This window comes from Oncorhynchus masou, unplaced genomic scaffold, assembly GCF_036934945.1.
Source record: "Oncorhynchus masou masou isolate Uvic2021 unplaced genomic scaffold, UVic_Omas_1.1 unplaced_scaffold_7512, whole genome shotgun sequence".
NCBI lineage: Eukaryota > Metazoa > Chordata > Actinopteri > Salmoniformes > Salmonidae > Oncorhynchus > Oncorhynchus masou.
In genome coordinates, this window is record NW_027013974.1 from 1 (window position 1) to 9,512 (window position 9,512).

The window sequence follows — 9,512 nt, forward strand, 5'->3', positions numbered from 1 at the left end:
CAATACCAAGCACAAATACACAAACTGCCCTTAGTTATAGCACAGGGTACCCTACTGCCCTACCAAGCAAAAATACACAAACTGCCCTTAGTTATAGCACAGGGTACCCTACTGCCCTACCAAGCAAAAATACACAAACTGCCCTTAGTTATAGCACAGGGTACCCTACTGCCCTACCAAGCAAAAATACACAAACTGCCCTTAGTTATAGCACAGGGTACCCTACTGCCCTACCAAGCACAAATACACAAACTGCCCTTAGTTATAGCACAGGGTACCCTACTGCACCACCAAGCAAAAATACACAAACTGCCCTTAGTTATAGCACAGGGTACCCTACTGCCCTACCAAGCAACAAATACACAAACTGCCCTTAGTTATAGCACAGGGATACTCTAATGCCCTACCAAGCACAAATACACAAACTGCTCATAGGGTGGAACGGAGGGTGAGGGGGTGGAATGGCTTTTATTTACTTTGGTATCACAGTAACTTTATACAGTTACTGTAAACATGACTCCCATTTTAATCCAAAACACAATACAATAGAGGCAGGATACTTGTCCACATGATTGTCCTCAATGTAGCAAATGACATTAACACATTTTTGACCAAATGAGCAGTTACTGCCTTTTTTTGCTTGGTAGGGTCATTAGTCACATGCTCTAATCTGCACTGTTTGGTAGGGTTAGCATAGTCACATGCTCTAATCTGCACTGTTTGGTAGGGTTAGCATAGTCACATGCTCTAATCTGCACTGTTTGGTAGGGTTAGCATAGTCACATGCTCTAATCTGCACTGTTTGGTAGGGTTAGCATAGTCACATGCTCTAATCTGCACTGTTTGGTAGGGTTAGTGCATAGTCACATGCTCTAATCTGCACTGTTTGGTAGGGTTAGCATAGTCACATGCTCTAATCTGCACTGTTTGGTAGGGTTAGCATGGTCACATGCTCTAATCTGCACCGTTTGGTAGGGTTAGCATAGTCACATGCTCTAATCTGCACTGTTTGGTAGGGTTAGCATAGTCACATGCTCCTAATCTGCACTGTTTGGACTGAATGTCATTTCAGAAAGAGGTGTGTGTGTGTATGAAATTAAAGAAACAGCTGACAGCTTATAACTGGATGTATATATTATAAGCTGTCAACTGTTTCTTTAATTTCATTGTGTCATGTCCTTATTTGGCTTTGTCTGTCTGCAGATCTTCTCCATATTTGCCTTCGCTACTGCGGCGGGTTATGCCGGCGCTACGAGCATCAATGTGCAGTGCCAGGGTCTCAGCACCAGCCAAGAAATCACTGCTGTCTTTAACTACCCGTTCAGGTAAGCAGAACAGGAGTAAACGGATGAATTGTATGGCTGTGTGATGTTTCTGTTCAAAGGGGCGGCAGGGTAGCCTAGTGGTTAGAGCGTTGGACTAGTAACCAGAAGGTTACAAGTTCAAACCCCCGAGCTGACAAGGTAGAAATCTGACAAGCCGTCATTGAAAATAAGAATTTGTTCTTAACTGACTTGCCTAGTTAAATAAAGTTAAAATGTAAAAAAAAATAATAATAATAATAATTACAAAGTGGCTTGTTATAATTTGGTGGCGTTGTTCATCGGGCACACTGAATCAAAATGTTTTTAGCAACAAAACATGAAAATCTGTATCTTTACTGGACAAGCTCAGCCGAGTATCTCGCTGTTTTTCCTCCGACATAAAACATTTCCTAAACGTACGTAAACCTACCGAACATGACCCTAATACTACATGTGACTACACTCAAAAGATCATGGGTTCTTATTGGACAGTTTCTGGTAGTACATCCCTGTTTCACTTTTTCTCCTTACTGAACACCACCCTCTCTCTCTACATATCTCTGTTCTCACAGGCTGATGACCCATCCATACATCGTCCCCTCCTGTAACAACGACTCTAGTACTATCCAGCTCTATCTGACCGGCGACCACTCCTCCTCAGCCGAGTTCTACGTCTGTATCGGGGTGTTTGCCTTCCTCTACAGCACCGCCAGCCTGGTGATCTACCTGGGCTACCAGCACGTCTACAGGCGGACCACCCGCGGCCCCATTGTGGTGAGTTAACTGGGAATTATTCTGTTCATGCTCTTTGTAGTGTTCAATGGAAGGTGTTGATGTTAGGAGATCCCAGTCTATAGAATGACTTGGAATAGCTGTTGGGTTTTAATTCTGAGTTAAAACTCGACCGACCCTATGAAAGCTCAAAGCAAGTTTATTCTTCCCAGAGATCAATACAGCTGCATTAGACAAAGACATTTGTTCACACAAACACTGATATTTAAACCCTTTCTCCGAGGCTGAGTCTCCTCCTACACATCTGTATAAGCACTGATATTTAAACCCTTTCTCCTAGGCTGAGTCTCCTCCTACACATCTGTATAAGCACTGATATTTAAACCCTTTCTCCTAGGCTGAGTCTCCTCCTACACATCTGTACAAGCATTGATATTTAAACCCTTTCTCCTAGGCTGTCTCCTCCTACACATCTGTAGAAGCACTGATATTTAAACCCTTTCTCCTAGGCTGAGTCTCCTCCTACACATCTGTAGAAGCACTGATATTTAAACCCTTTCTCCTAGGCTGAGTCTCCTCCTACACATCTGTAGAAGCACTGATATTTAAACCCTTTCTCCTAGGCTGAGTCTCCTCCTACACATCTGTACAAGCACTGATATTTAAACCATTTCTCCTAGGCTGAGTCTCCTACACATCTGTAGAAGCACTGATATTTAAACCCTTTCTCCTAGGCTGAGTCTCCTCCTACACATCTGTAGAAGCACTGATATTTAAACCCTTTCTCCTATGCTGAGTCTCCTCCTACACATCTGTACAAGCACTGATATTTAAACCCTTTCTCCTAGGCTGAGTCTCCTACACATCTGTACAAGCACTGATATTTAAACCCTTTCTCCTAGGCTGAGTCTCTTCCTACACATCTGTAGAAGCACTGATATTTAAACCCTTTCTCCTAGGCTGAGTCTCCTCCTACACATCTGTACAAGCACTGATATTTAAACCCTTTCTCCTAGGCTGAGTCTCCTCCTACACATCTGTACAAGCACTGATATTTAAACCCTTTCTCCTAGGCTGAGTCTCCTCCTACACATCTGTAGAAGCACTGATATTTAAACCCTTTCTCCTAGGCTGAGTCTCCTCCTACACATCTGTAGAAGCACTGATATTTAAACCCTTTCTCCTATGCTGAGTCTCCTCCTACACATCTGTACAAGCACTGATATTTAAACCCTTTCTCCTAGGCTGAGTCTCCTCCTACACATCTGTAGAAGCACTGATATTTAAACCCTTTCTCCTAGGCTGAGTCTCCTCCTACACATCTGTAGAAGCACTGATATTTAAACCCTTTCTCCTAGGCTGAGTCTCCTCCTACACATCTGAACAGCCAATGCATCTCTGTTGCTAGACAGAACCTTAGTGATATCTGTTCTTCCTCACTTCATCTAACCAGACCTCTACCCCAAAGTGCTCACTCCTCCCCAACTCAAGGCTGTCATGGTGATTGGTACCAGACTGTGTCTCTTTCTCCTCCAAGAGGATCCCTGATGGCTAACAATAACATATCCTGACATAATGTAAACTTTATACATTACCCTCTCTCCCTCAGTAACATGAATAAGTTTATTTAATATTCTCAGAACCCAACAAGGCTAAAGAGCTTGAGCAGTGGCACGAAATAGCTATAGACACTTGACGTCTGCGTGTGATGGGTACTTAAGGAGAGAAAGTTTTCCCAGTACAATGGAACCAATATATTAGTTCCAAAAGTGCAAAATCGAAGCTGAATCAAGCAAACATCAAATACTTTCAAATCTTTGCTGTTGTCTGCTTCACTAATTCAAGTTTCATACAATCGGATGCATAACAAGTCAAATCAAAAAGTGTGTTGGCTAATTATTTTGATTTGGTGGTGGGATGCAGGTGTTACCAACAAGTGAGGTTGTTATATCAGGCTCTTTCCATACTGTTTGTCTAATTTTATGTTCCAACTTTCCTCTTGAACCTGCATTTGATATACTTATTTATAATGTCTCGTGTCCTTCAACAGGACCTGCTGTTGACCGCAGCCTTCACCTTCCTGTGGCTTCAGTCCTCCTCTCTGCCTGGGGTAAAGGCTGACTGACGTGGGAAGTGGGCGACCAGCCCTCAACCTGGTAGGCTTAATCTCCACCTGCAAGGATCGTCGGTAACAGGTGCACACTAGAGCAGTGCTCACATGGGACGACCCAACTCCTCTGTGTGGTAGGTTGGTTATAATCTGAACAAGTCTGTTGGGGTAGGCTATATTACCTGTAGTGTTGTTAATGGTATTATGTATAGTGCCCTCCTGAATATTGGCACCCTAGATGAATATGAACAAAGTCTGTTGGGGCAGGACTCTACATTACCCTGTAGTGTTGTTAATGGTGGCTATGTATAATTGCCCTCCCTGAATCATTGGCACCCTAGATGAATATGAACAAAGTCTGTTGGGGGTAGACTACGTTACCTGTAGTGTTGTTAATGGTGGCTATGTATGATGCCCTCCTGAATCATTGGCACCCTAGATGAATATGAACAAAGTCTGTTGGGGGTAGACTACATTACCTGTAGTGTTGTTAATGGTGGCTATGTATAGTGCCCTCCTGAATCATTGGCACCCTAGATGAATATGAACAAAAGTCTGTTGTTAATGGGGTAGACTACATTACCTGTAGTGTTGTTAATGGTGGCTATGTATAGTGCCCTCCTGAATCATTGGCACCCTAGATGAATATGAACAAAAGTCTGTTGGGGTAGACTACATTACCTGTAGTGTTGTTAATGGTGGCTATGTAATAGTGCCCTCCTGAATCATTGGCACCCTAGATGAATATGAACAAAAGTCTGTTGGGGGTAGACTACATTACCTGTAGTGTTGTTAATGGTGGCTATGTATAGTGCCCTCCTGAATCATTGGCACCCTAGATGAATATGAACAAAAGTCTGTTGGGGTAGACTACATTACCTGTAGTGTTGTTAATGGTGGCTATGTATAGTGCCCTCCTGAATCATTGGCACCTAGATGAATATGAACAAAAGTCTGTTGGGGGTAGACTACATTACCTGTAGTGTTGTTAATGGTGGCTATGTATAGTGCCCTCCTGAATCATTGGCACCCTAGATGAATATGAACAAAAGTCTGTTGGGGGGGGGAGTATTTGTTGATCAGCTTGATCTTACATTCAAAATATCATATGAATCTAACATTTTTAATTTAGTTAAAATTATTCAAACGTGTTATGTCATCAACAAATGTTTAAAGGATACAGTGAAATAATCTGTGGAAACAATTGTTGACTTGTGTCATGCAATAACACAATTATTTTTGAAAAAAATAATTATTTGGTACCCGGGGAGCTAATAAAACAGTACACTCCTGAATTATCTGTACATGCTTGGAATCGGGGAAATCACTCTGGGAACTCGACTCAAAAACAAGTTTTACATGTCAACCCGAGCTTTTGCTTGAGAACCGAATTCCATTGCGTTTTCCCTCCATTACAGTCCTGGCTACAGTCCTGGCTACAGGCTACAGTCCTGGCTACAGGCTACAGTCCTGGCTACAGGCTACAGTCCTGGCTACAGGCTACAGTCCTGGCTACAGGCTACAGTCCTGGCTACAGGCTACAGTCCTGGCTACAGTCCTGGCTACAGTCCTGGCTACAGGTTACAGTCCTGGCTACAGGTTACAGTCCTGGCTACAGGTTACAGTCCTGGCTACAGGTTACAGTCCTGGCTACAGGTTACAGTCCTGGCTACAGGCTACAGTCCTGGCTACAGTCCTGGCTACAGGCTACAGGCTACAGTCCTGGCTACAGGCTACAGTCCTGGCTACAGGCTACAGTCCTGGCTACAGGCTACAGTCCTGGCTACAGGTTACAGTCCTGGCTACAGGTTACAGTCCTGGCTACAGGTTACAGTCCTGGCTACAGGTTACAGTCCTGGCTACAGGTTACAGTCCTGGCTACTGGTTACAGTCCTGGCTACAGGCTACAGTCCTGGCTACAGGCTACAGTCCTGGCTACAGGTTACAGTCCTGGTTACAGTCCTGGCTACAGGTTATAGTCCTGGCTACAGGTTACAGTCCTGGTTACAGTCCTGGCTACAGGTTACAGTCCTGGCTACAGGCTACAGTCCTGGCTACAGGCTACAGTCCTGGCTACAGGTTACAGTCCTGGCTACAGGTTATAGTCCTGGTTACAGTCCTGGCTACAGGTTACAGTCCTGGCTACAGGTTATAGTCCTGGTTACAGTCCTGGCTACAGGTTACAGTCCTGGCTACAGGTTACAGTCCTGGCTACAGGTTACAGTCCTGGCTACAGGCTACAGTCCTGGCTACAGGTTACAGTCCTGGCTACAGGTTACAGTCCTGGCTACAGGTTACAGTCCTGGCTACAGGTTACAGTCCTGGCTACAGGTTACAGTCCTGGTTACAGTCCTGGCTACAGGTTACAGTCCTGGCTACAGGTTACAGTCCTGGCTACAGGCTACAGTCCTGGCTACAGGCTACAGTCCTGGCTACAGGTTACAGTCCTGGCTACAGGTTACAGTCCTGGCTACAGTCCTGGCTACAGGTTATAGTCCTGGTTACAGTCCTGGCTACAGGTTACAGTCCTGGCTACAGGTTACAGTCCTGGCTACAGGTTACAGTCCTGGCTACAGGTTACAGTCCTGGCTACAGGCTACAGTCCTGGCTACAGGTTACAGTCCTGGTTACAGTCCTGGCTACAGTCCTGGCTACAGGCTACAGTCCTGGCTACAGGTTACAGTCCTGGCTACAGTCTACAGTCCTGGCTACAGTCTACAGTCCTGGCTACAGGCTACAGTCCTGGCTACAGGCTACAGTCCTGGCTACAGGTTACAGTCCTGGCTACAGGTTACAGTCCTGGCTACAGGCTACAGTCCTGGCTACAGTCCTGGCTACAGGTTACAGTCCTGGCTACAGGCTACAGTCCTGGCTACAGGCTACAGTCCTGGCTACAGGTTACAGTCCTGGCTACAGGTTACAGTCCTGGCTACAGGTTACAGTCCTGGCTACAGGTTACAGTCCTGGCTACAGGTTACAGTCCTGGCTACAGGTTACAGTCCTGGCTACAGTCCTGGCTACAGGTTACAGTCCTGGTTACAGTCCTGAATCCACATCTCTTACATATACCCTCAATTCATTTTCAAGAAATTGAAACGTGGAGCCATTGAGAAATGTGATTGTTTTTAACTAAGAAACATGTTTGTTTTTGTTGTTGTCCTGTCTAAAATATGTGCTTTTGTCCCCCTCTTATGGCAGGTCTTTGGATTCCTCAACCTGATATTGTGGGGTGGTAACTGCTGGTTCATCTTTAAGGAGACGCCCTTTCACAAGTCCGCCAACCCCCTTGGTGACTCCGAGGAGGGTTTAGGTGTCAGGCCCATGACTTCCTAACTGGGTTCCCTGCTGTCAACGGCTACGTTCCAGACTGCATGCAAAGCAGTTGCACTGCACAAATGAACCGATCTTAGGGGCGAATCTTAACTTTGACTCATATCGGCAATTAGTCATATGCATCGATGCCAATGGTAGACAATGTGACTGTGTGGAAGTGAAGATTTGCCCCTAATGTGATTTCTGACTTGTTAAAGACGTGTGTGTTTTGAGATTTCATGTGTGTGCTTTTGCTGCCGCTCTGTACCCAGGCCTGAAATTCCCTCCAACCAAGTAGTTCCTACATTATACTGTTTTCAAATGCCTTGTAAAGTCGCACGTCTCATTCGGTGCAAAACGCTGCTTAGAAATGTCTTCTAGTAGGTTATTAAGTTGTAAACAGTTTCTTTTCATGCAGTGACAGCGCCACGTTTATTATTTCAAAGTGATCCATTTTTAGGAGGACATTAATTACAAATCATTTATAGACTGCAAGAAATCCAGATGTATTTGACTGAAACATTACAGAACTTGCTTACACTTGAATGTGATCACATATCTCTGATGCGTGGGACTACTTTGAAAAGATGTTCCAAATTAAAAGCACTTGGTGCTGATTCGCTGGTGGGTTTTTTTTTCTTTTCTTTTTGTCTTATGTCCAACAATTTAGAACAATTGTTCAGTAAGCGTTGCAGGCCAAATAACATCAATCTGGCCCTCAGGTCACCAGTTGGGGAACCCTGCCATAAGCAATCCTACGGTACTTCCTGCCATAAGCAATCCTACGGTACTTCCTGCCATCAGCAATCCTAACGGTACTCCCTGCCATCAGCAATCTACGGTACTCCCTGCCATCAGCAATCCTACGGTACTTCCTGCCATCAGCAATCCTACGGTACTTCCTGCCATCAGCAATCCTACGGTACTTCCTGCCATAAGCAATCCTACGGTACTTCCTGCCATAAGCAATCTCACGGTACTTCCTGCCATAAGCAATCCTACGGTACTTCCTGCCATAAGCAATCCTACGGTACTTCCTGCCGTAAGCAATCCTACGGTACTTCCTGCCGTATAATCCTACGGTACTTCCTGCCATCAGCAATCCTACGGTACTTCCTGCCATGTCTTTGAAATGTGCTTTTTTTTTCCCCCTCTGTTGTGCAGCATGGTTTGTCATATTGTTTTAACAATGTAAGAAAATAAAGCCATCAAAACTCCTGTTTTTCACGCTGACCTCATAGTATTGATGACAAATCCCTTTGTCACCAACCATTTCAGTTCTTAACATTTCCGTCCTGTTTCAGATTTTACCACTCCAAGTTACGCAAAAATACTGAAGACTGGTTTAAGTTACTTGTATGTTTTTTGGTGCCTCACTTCAATGTGATTAGAAGGCAGAACTACTTCTAGCTGTCAACGAACTCCTGTTCTGCTTTTAATTCACCTTTGTATTTTATGTTTCAAATTGTCGCCTTCTTTCACAAAGTTTATTTGGAGAGAAAGGTCCAATTTTATGTATCATTATTTTTTCAAATGCTATAAATGATTAAAGGGAAAGAGTTGGTAAAGAAGGTCAAGGTAATCTGTCTGAATGACTGTCCTTGTCCTAGTCTGTAATCCCAACATGTTTCAAACTGACCACCACCACTCAAAAGGTAACCTGCTTACATTACCCATCTCCCTTTAGCGCTCACATCTGTAGCTGTGAAATGCTTTAAAAGCCTGAAAATCATGGCTCACATCAACACCATCATCGCAGAAACGTTGACCAGCCTTTCATCAGCATTTATTAGTTACAGATGTGAATGCTACAGGGAGATGGGTAATGTAAGCAGGTTACCTTTTGAGTACTTAGGAACAGGTACAATGGTGGTCAGTTTGAAACAGGCTAGGACAAGGAGAGATCAGTTACATCATTTCAACACCAGGTGGCACTAAAACATTACGTTTTATACAGAGTAACTGGTGAGTATCGAACCCCCTGACATTAATCCATTGTCACGAGACTATGTCTAGATGTTTTATTATTATTAAATTAAATATTATACTTAATT

General features: G+C 44.1%; 1 pseudogene; it reads left to right on the forward strand.

The window, feature by feature from the left end:
* Positions 1–1,203: 1,203 nt before the first annotated feature.
* Positions 1,204–4,157, forward strand: LOC135537334 (synaptoporin-like; annotated as a pseudogene).
* Positions 4,158–9,512: the final 5,355 nt, after the last annotated feature.